Genomic DNA, 9,813 nt, shown 5'->3' with positions numbered 1-9,813 from the left:
CATTTCACTCAGCATCAGTTCGTGTAAGTCTCTCCAGGCCTTTCTGAAATCATCCTGTTGGTCATTTCTTACAGAACAGTAATATTCCATAATATTCGTATACCACAATTTATTCAGCCATTCTCCAACTGATGGACATCCATTCAGTTTCCAGTTTCTAGCCACTACAAAAAGGGCTGCCACAAACATTCATGCACATACAGGTCCCTTTCCCTTCTTTATAATCTCTTTGGGATATAAGCCCAATAGTAACACTGCTGGATCAAAGGGTATGCACAGTTTGATAACTTTTTGAGCATAGTTCCAAACTACTCTCCAAAATGGTTATTCCACTCTATTTTCTATCCTATCCATGAGGCAAAACCATTCAAATACAATTTCAGAAATGAATAAAACCATCAAAATAAGTGAACTGCCCTGTCTAATTTGCGTTTTGCATCCTCTACCATTGTTCATTTAAAGATCTGAAATATACATCAAGACTCTTAAGCTATCATCCAAGGCAATCCAGGACTGAGTCCTCACTCTAGTGAGCTCTTCCTTTCTTGGCCACATGTTTCATGAATTGGCAATGACTAGCATAAACTTTGAATTTGTCACTGATGTCACCTATTTCACTTTCCCAAAATCATCTCCTGCTTCCAAAGGCAGATTATCCATTGTCTCACCTGCTTCATCATGATAGTTCACTGCTTCTGTCTCCATCCATGCATTATCAGTGTTCAAGGATCATCCACATATATCTTATAAATTACCAAATGTTCTTGGCTCAAGAATTTGCTTAATTGCTCTTCCATCTCTTGCTTCTCAGCACTTTATTTCTTCAAGGAATTCATAGCTTCTTCACCAAACTCTAATTTTAAGGTAGCACTGATTTTTCTCTCCTGGATCTACCATCTTCCCCTTAGATTGCTGATTCTCCACAGTCTTTCTTTTTGATTGCTACAAATTATAATATATCTTTCCCAAAATGAGACTGAATGACTATTTCTACTTCTGTCCCTTTTCTACCTAATAATAATGAGATATGCATCATGTTTTGGGCCCCAGCATCCCATCCCAAAAGTCCTCAGGAAATTGGCTGACTGCCTGGATTTCTAGTTTGTCCATTTTCAATCTCATACAAGCCATTCTGGCTCTTTTGTTTATTGTGTTCATCCTTTTCATTAAACTTTGGAAAAAATTTTCTTTTACTGATCTGTGGATCTGCCTACATAGGTCCAGCCCAGACATACTACAGTATATACCATGGAATTATATTCTTGCCACTCAACAAACAGCCACTTTCTCACTAAGTACCTCTATACATTTTGAACCCAAATAAGGTGATGTCCGAGATGTGTTGTGATGTCTGAGACGTCAAATATTCAACAATATTTGAACCTGACATAATGACTGGGTTTAGATGGAAAAGATGTGATGAAAAGTATTATGGTAAAGCAACTCTTGCCTTAGAAGCTTAAGAGGAACTCAGCTGCGGCCCTCAGAGGCTCTGCCAGTCACACAGGACAGGCTCTCACTGAGACAGACAGTAGTTAGGGCCTGAGCCAGGCTTCCCAGAGGCACTTCAGGGCTCAGCAGGAGACTTTGCATGGAGATGGGTTCCTCATCTATCAGCCACAGATTGGTCCACGGCTCCTTAGGCAGCTCAGCCTTTGGAATAGGAAAGTACCACCTGTCCATGGGGCAACCTCACAGCTCAATCTCTTATACATACATATTGACCCTTTAAAAAAAAAAAACACCTCTATTTGCTTGCATTCTGTTTTCTTTCTCAGTTTTTCTTTTTCTTCCATCTTGATCTGATTTTTCTTGTACAAGATAACTGTATAAATATGTATACATATATTGGATCTAACATGTATTTCAACATATTTAATATGCTAGGGGAGGGGGTTGGGGGAAGGAGGGGAAAATTTGGAACAAAAGGTTTCGCAAGGGTCAATGTTGGAAAAGTTACCCATGCATATGTTTTGTAAATAAAAAGCTTTAATAAAATAAATATTACTTTAAAAAGAAAAGAAATGTTTTGTTTCATATTTTGAATCATCTCTTATGTTTGCTGTGTACTTGACAAGGCTTTTTTCTTTTTCTATTTGTATTTAACTTTTGAATAAATGTATAAAACAAAAAAAGAAATGCTAACCATGAACACTAATTTAAGAACTAAGAATAACTGTGTTATGGACCAATCCCATTTATATATATAAGTGGCCCTAGCCTTAGCTGCCTTAAAGCCCTCCTTCTTGGGGAGAGGGGGGAAAGGTTGACCTGCCAGTATCATTTTCCTCATTCTGAAATTAATTAAACTTCTGTTTGTGCCCTGGCGCTCCTGGCTTTAGCCTGCTCTGGCCACTCACAAGTTAGAGGGCAGTTCCATCCAGTTGAAACAAAGAACTGAAAATCAAGAGTGTCCCCATCAATTGGAGAATGGCTATAGTACTGTGTCACAAGAAATGATGAAAGAGACAGTTTCACAGAAATTTGGGAAGAGTTGCGAACTGATACAGAATAAAGTGAGCAAACTAGGAGAATAATTTATATAATAACATTGTAGAGACAACTTTGAAAGACTTAACAAATTTTGATAAATGTAATGACCAACAGGATTCCAGAAAATCCTTATGCTATCCATGCTACCCACCATCTGACAAAGGATGAACTCAAGATACAGAATGAAACATATATTTCTGGATATGGTCAATTGTAGAAGGTCATGTCAGTGGGGGAAGTCTGGGTGAGCTATAAGACCCTTCAGCCCTGAGGGAACCTGCTAACAATGTCTGGTTCAGCTCCCCATCTCCTCTAAGGGCTCTCGGCCTTCCTGAAAAATCAGAGGTGGTAACAACCTGTGCTGAGATTGAAGTGGAGTGATACCAGGTAGAAGAGTGATACCAGGTGGCAAACTACATGCAATAGCAAGTTGTTTATGTGGTCCCAGTGTCGGTGATGTTTTTGTTACATTATATAAAGGGGAAAGCCCTTGAAATAAATGGACTCCATTTTTCCATCCTTGGGAGTCCCACCTCATCACTTCTCTACTAAGAAGGTATATTTTAATCACCCCAGTGTGGGGACTCTAGAAAGCAACAGTACATTTTGTTACCCCAACTTGGAGGCTCTAGAAAGCAGGACACAACAGCAAATGTGAAAATTTACTTTGCTTGGCTATGCACATATAAGCATACATGCACATCCACACGCATACCTGTGTTAAAGGAAGATTAGAACCTCTGATATGAGGGATGTTGAACCTTTTTTAAGTCTCCTTTTTAACTTCAGTGTCCACCTGATCCACTTAATTCTCACCTATGGCTCAAAGATGCTATAGTAGGTATAGCAAACCATTTTGGCAGCCAAGTTAAGCCAAGTTGAGGGTAACTGAGGGGTCTCAAATCTGTCAGTGATTTAGGGGTGTGTCTGCCCCAATATGTGAAGACTTACCCTGTTGGAATGGATGGATGAGAACAATTTGTTTCAATGGCCATGAAAGTAGCTGGAGCAGGTGTGTGAGCTTGGTCAGACAGCTAAAGCACCAAGGTTATCCACTGCATCTTGGGCAATCACCACTCATCTTGACTTTTATCTTGCCACTGGACTTTGATAACTCTGGAAGAGAAAGGTCAATGACATCACACAACCGCCTCACTTAAATCCAATTTATACATAAATCAAAAGACATCATCTACACTATTTTCCCATTCTTATCTATTTCAAAATTCTGTAACAAGTAAGTGATAAGGCAGCAGGGGTAGAAAAACTAGGAGTTGCAGTCACAATCCTGCATGCAGGCAGCCTAGATCACATAGTTATATTCTTACTGAAAATAGCACTGGGATTCAGTGGCTCCCTGGATCTCTGAGCAGCCTTTTTAAATAGGCCACATTGCTCAGCTCCTAGCATGAGGAAGGGGGTAGAAAAGGTGCCTGTTTTACCCAATAGTGGACTGCTTATTATGAGCCATCTTGGCTTAAAACACAATACTCATCATTGGTGCTTGGAATGTGCATATGCTTAAAAAATATACTGTGAAACTGGCATAGGTTTTGTAATCACAACTAATCAAGTTTGTATGCCTACCAAAAGGAGTAGCTATCACTCTCACGAAACATGATTCTACTTATAGGAAAGCTCCATGCCACCATCACCAGTGTGTGTGTGTCCACCATGGCAAACTCCGATGAGGTTAAAGAAAAATTTTATGAAGACCTGAAGATTCTCATCAGCAGTGTGCCAAAAGAGGACAAGCTCATAATACTGGGTGATTTAATGCCAGATTGGGTATATACTACCAGAGGTGGCAGGGAGTTCCTTGGAAGGGAGTTCCTTGCTGAGTTACAAACAGCAACAGCAATGAGTTAATTACTGCTGAAGACTTGTGCATTTGATGACCTCACCCACAGCGATTTCTGTTTACCTAAATACAATAAAACTTTGTGGCTGCACCATGCAACCAAAAATGGCATTTAATAGACTATGTCATTGTAATGAGAAGAAAAAAACAAGATGTGAGAGTAACAAAGGCAATGTGTGATGCAGAGTGCTAGACTGCTCCTAGACTTATTCTCCAAGCTAAATATTTGCATGCAACAGAAGCCACAGTTCCATGGCAAAATGACTACCATAACATCAACAGATTAGAATATTTCTTTGAGGGGGAACAATTTATTGTTAACTTGGAGGGAAAGCTGAGCCAACACATTGTTTGCAATAGTGAAATAGAAAAGGAGTGATCAGCTTTCAGAGATTGAGTAGATAGTATATTTACTCATCTGGGTCAGAACACAAACATCGAGAATGATTTGACAAAAATGATGGGGAAATTCAGAAGCTGCTAAATGAAAAACAAGAACTCCACAGAATTCACCAGCAGGATGGTTCATCCATCTCTAAGAAGGCAAAATTTAACTCCATCAAAAGTAAAAGACAAACAAAGCTTAGGGAGAGGCAGGTTTCTTGAATCAGTAAGAAGGCAAAATAAATTCAGTAAATTTTACACTGATAGTAACAATCCAAAGTGTTTTTATAATGTTGTGAAGGCTATTTATGGGCCAAATGGGCCCAAATGGGCCTCTCAACTATTCAAAGCTGATGGAGCTACATGGATTAGTGATAAGGACATGATCCTGAATAAATGGGTTAAACATATCCATCATCTTCTCAACAGACCATCATTTATCAGTGCTAAAGTCATTGACTTTATATGTCAATTTGAAGTCAATTCCTCTCTAGCCAAATTTCCAGCTAAAGAAGACATTTTGAATGTCATTAGACAACTCTTGTGTGGCAAAGCTCCTTGTGCTGATTCTATTTCAGCTAAGATTAATAAGGCATTAATAATTATCTTATTAATAATAAGATCCACTGCTCATAGAAAAGCTGAGTGAAATCTTCAAGATTATATGGCAAGAAGAGGTTATCCCCCACGACTTCAAGGGTGCTTCTATTGCCATCTCTATATATTTGTCCTGTAATAATCACAGAGGACTGTCTCTCAATCTTGGTTTACATATTCTTGCCAGAGGCATCCTTAATAGGTGAGCTCCTTCACCTAGAAGATGGTCATCTATCTGAAAGTCAGTGTGACTTCAAAAAGAACCAAAAAAAAGATCAATATTGTGTTTGTTGCCCAGTAACTCCAGGACAAATGTCAGGAGCAGAACAGAAGTCTATAAACAATGTTTATTGATCTGACCAAAGCATTTGATAATGTCAGTTGTGAGGATTTGTGGAAGATAATGACAAAATTTGGTTGCCCAGAGAAGTTCATTGGGGTTGTCTGTCATTTGGGCTCTCTGATTAATGAGGCAAAACTCATAACAAAGAGAATTAAGGTTTTTTGTTAGTGATATATCAAGGCAGCAACACCTTGACTGCCTGATCACTGAAGATGAGCAATAGCTTCAAGGTGGGGACTGCTTTTATAAGTAACTTTAAGCCATCTCAGATAAGTCTACTTCTGCAAAAGAGGATTGGGTCCTCACATCTCAGTTCTTCCACAATGTAGCAAGAATATGAAAGTTTGTAGATATGAGTACATGACAAAAAGTAGGTGATACAAAAAGCTGTTGACTTATTCTTTCCTTCCCAACCAGAGCCTCCACCAATACTGATTGATAAGCAAAGTTGGGGAGGATGGGTAACTGAGTCAACAAAAATTTCAATGCTACACTTAGTGAACAAAGACCATATCCATAGAATTTAATAATCTTCATGAGATTTATTGAAGGACATGTTTTGTGATCAGTGGAGGTTTTGGAAAGGATGGAGACGGAGGGTCTCTTAGACCTGTATCTTGAGTTGGGACTTAACAGAATAAGCATATCACAGAGACCTATAGTTTCAAATCAATTAGAGTGCATAGAAAGTGTCAGTATCTATTAACCCCAAGGGTGTTAGCTCCCCTGTATATTAGAACATCTCAAGTATTAACACTACAAAAGACAGATGGGGCTGGGGAAACCGGGAAAGGAGCTCATACCATAAGACAATTTCTAAGGCTTCCCTTTTCATACAAAGTCCCACCTCTGAAGCACATAGAGAATATTTTTAAATTTGAATTTCAACAGTTCCTAAATGATTAGCTGAATGGGATGGAGAGGAAAAGAATAGAAATCTATTTAGGTGGCCTCTAGGAATAAGGGTACTACAAAAATGTACAAACAAACAAAAACTTCATTTGGGTTTCAATGAGTCTTACACAAATTGGGAAACAGGAAGAAATCTACTCAGAAGTTTAGGGATCCTTTGATCTAGCAGTGTTACTACTGAGTCTGCATCCCAATGAGATCATAAAAGAGGGAAAAGGACCCATATGTGCAAAAATGCTTGTAGCAGTTCTTTTTGTGGTGGCAAGGAATTTAAAATTGAGTGGATGTCCATCAATTGAGGAATAGCTGAATAAGTTTTGGTATATGAATATAATGAAATATTATTGTCCTATAAGAAATGATAGCTGGCTGATTTCAGAAAAGTCTGGAGAGACACATATGAACTGATATTGAGGCAGAACCAAGAGAACATGGTACACAGTAACAATAAAATTGTATGATGATCAACCGTGATAGACTTAGCTCTTCTCAGCAATGCAGTGATCTAAGACAATTCCAATAGATTTAGGTTAGAAAATGGTCATCTGCATCCAGAAAGATAACTGTGGAGACTCAATACAGATGAAAGCATACTACTTTTCCCTGTTTTTTTTTTTTAATATTGTTGTTTGTTTGTTTCTTTTTGTTCTAATTTTTTTTCATAACATGACTAATATGGAAATATATTTAAAATGATTGTACATGTATAACCTCTATCAGATTGCTTGTGGTCTTGGGGAGAGGAGAAATAGAGAAAGGAGAGAGAAAAAAATCTTATGAAGATGAATGTTGAAAGCTATCTTTACATATAATTGGAAAAGTAAAATACTATTGAGGGAAAAAAAGTTGTTCATAAAACTGCAAATCTATTGTGTACAAAAGACATAACATTATAGATACATAATAACAAATATTATGTTTTACATAATAATATATAACAAAATAACAGAACATAATAGATAAATAACATTATCATGTAAATAAAAATATTAATTATAAATATATCTTATGTTATATATTATATATATTAAACATATAAATATATTTTATTTTGTATAAAATTATATATATTTAAATATATAAATATATTTTGTATATATTAAATATATAAATATATTTTGTTTTATGTAAAATTATATTAAAATATTAATTATAAAATAAAAATTTAAAAATTAACTTTAAAAAAAAGTTTACTGATCAAAAATAAAAGAGTGGAGGTCCGATGAATTAATTACATAGGGAAATAGAAAACAAAATAAGAGGTTTTGGTCTCTAGCCTGACTAAAGTGACCCTGAGTCATTCTTTTGGTTAAAAGACAGTAAGATTTACTTTTGGATGTTAAAGCTTTCTCTTTCTTTTGATACATTTCTAACAAGCAATACTAATTCACCCACGAGGACAGCAAGTCCTAAATAATAGACAAATAGCCACTAGGGTACACAATGAAAGTTAGGCACCTTTATTCAAGGGAGGAGAGTGGCCCAGAACTCAGTTATCAACTTCTGTTTTGGGGTCAATGAGAGCCTAAGTCTTAGCAGTATATAATACATGCATTTACTGTTTGATGAGAACTGAAAGCCTGGGCCAAATGGTTTATAATATTTGCCCTCCGAGAGATTCTCTTAACTAGAAATGTACTTCCCAGTCAACATTCTTTGGTATAGCTAAAATTCCATAGCGACTCCAGCATTTACCGAAATCTCAAACCAAGGAACACAAGGACACACCCCAATCTAAGTCAACTATATTTTTTTAAAAGGCAGAAGGAGGAAAAGTCACCCTAAAGAAAACAGTTTTGGTGATAACAGAAAAGCCAGTGGTTGAGCAAAAAGAGAGGGAAGGAAAATGCATAGTCACATTGCCTGCAAAGCATCCATCTTGGCATGAACATCTCACATTGAACATTGCACAAACAACAGTCTTTACACCTCTCCCTGTGCCCTTGAAAGAGAAACAGTATCTGAGCTGCTGGCCTAAGATCGCTACTGTTAAAAGTGCTCCTACTTTTGTTTTCTCTTTAGTAGAGAATCACATGCTGAGTGAAATGAGCAGGACCAGGAGATCATTATATACTTCAACAACAATACTATATGATGATCAATTCTGATGGACGTGGCCCTCTTCAACAATGAGATGAACCAAATCAGTTCTAATAGAGCAGTAATGAACTGAACCAGCTACACCCAGGGAAAGAACTCTGGGAGATGACTATGAACCACTACATAGAATTCCCAATCCCTCCATTTTTGTCCTACTGAATTTTTTATTTCCTTCAGAGGCTAATAGTACACTATTTCAAAGTTCTATTTTTTTGTACAGCAAAATAACTCTTTGGACATGTATACTAATATTGTATTTAATTTATACTTTAACATATTCAACATGTATTGGTCAACCTGCCATCTAGGGGAGAGGTAGGGGGAAGGAGAGGAAAAATTGGAAAAAAGGTTTGGCAATTGTCAATGCTGTAAAATTACCCATGCATATAACTTGTAAATAAAAAGCTATAATAAAAAAGAGAGAGAGAGAAGAAAATCACAGATCTGCTCTCTTCACCCCTCCCATCCCCAATCTCTCTTTTTCATTCTTCTCTTTTACTGTGAGTCTCCCAAAATCTCCCTCTGTCCCAAACCTGTGTGGATTCTTTGATTTAGGAGATAATAAAGAAAAGCAAACTCCCAGAAATCCATGTAGATCCAGGGAGCTCCTATCAGGGAGTGGTAGAGAAATGCAGAGTCTTGATTTCAAGAGAGTGGTTTTGAATCAACTAAAAAACTACTTGAAACAATTAATAACTTGATCAACTAAGTTTCAGGATATAAAATAAATGCATATAAATTGTCAGCATTTCTATATATTACCAACAAAGCCCAGCAGCAGAAAGAGAAATTCCATTCATGAGGATGGTTTTTCATTTTTTTTAACTTTAATTTTTAAAATTTTTTGTTACATTTTAAATCCCTCCCTCTCTCCCCACCTCTCACTAGAGAAGGCCATCATTTGATACCCCTCATGTGTATGTACATATGTGTTTGTGTGTGTATATATATATATATATATATATATATATGTAAAATCATAATGTACAAATTTCTAAATTCTTTCTCTGGAAATAGATAGCATCTTCCTTCACAGACCCTTGGTAGTTTATTTGAACATTTATAATCAGAATAATTTAGTCATTCATAGTTATTCTTCAAACTATTGCTGCCACTATATCCA

At 36.8% G+C, this 9,813-nt stretch overlaps 1 pseudogene; it reads right to left on the bottom strand.

Moving 5' to 3' along the window:
* Window positions 1-493: 493 nt before the first annotated feature.
* LOC100929572 lies at window positions 494-1,713 on the bottom strand (annotated as a pseudogene).
* Window positions 1,714-9,813: the final 8,100 nt, after the last annotated feature.

Source organism: Sarcophilus harrisii, chromosome 3, assembly GCF_902635505.1.
Source record: "Sarcophilus harrisii chromosome 3, mSarHar1.11, whole genome shotgun sequence".
In the NCBI taxonomy this organism is placed as follows: Eukaryota; Metazoa; Chordata; class Mammalia; order Dasyuromorphia; family Dasyuridae; genus Sarcophilus; species Sarcophilus harrisii.
The sequence above is the reverse complement of the archived record's forward strand: the minus strand, read 5'-3'. Positions and strand labels throughout refer to the sequence as shown.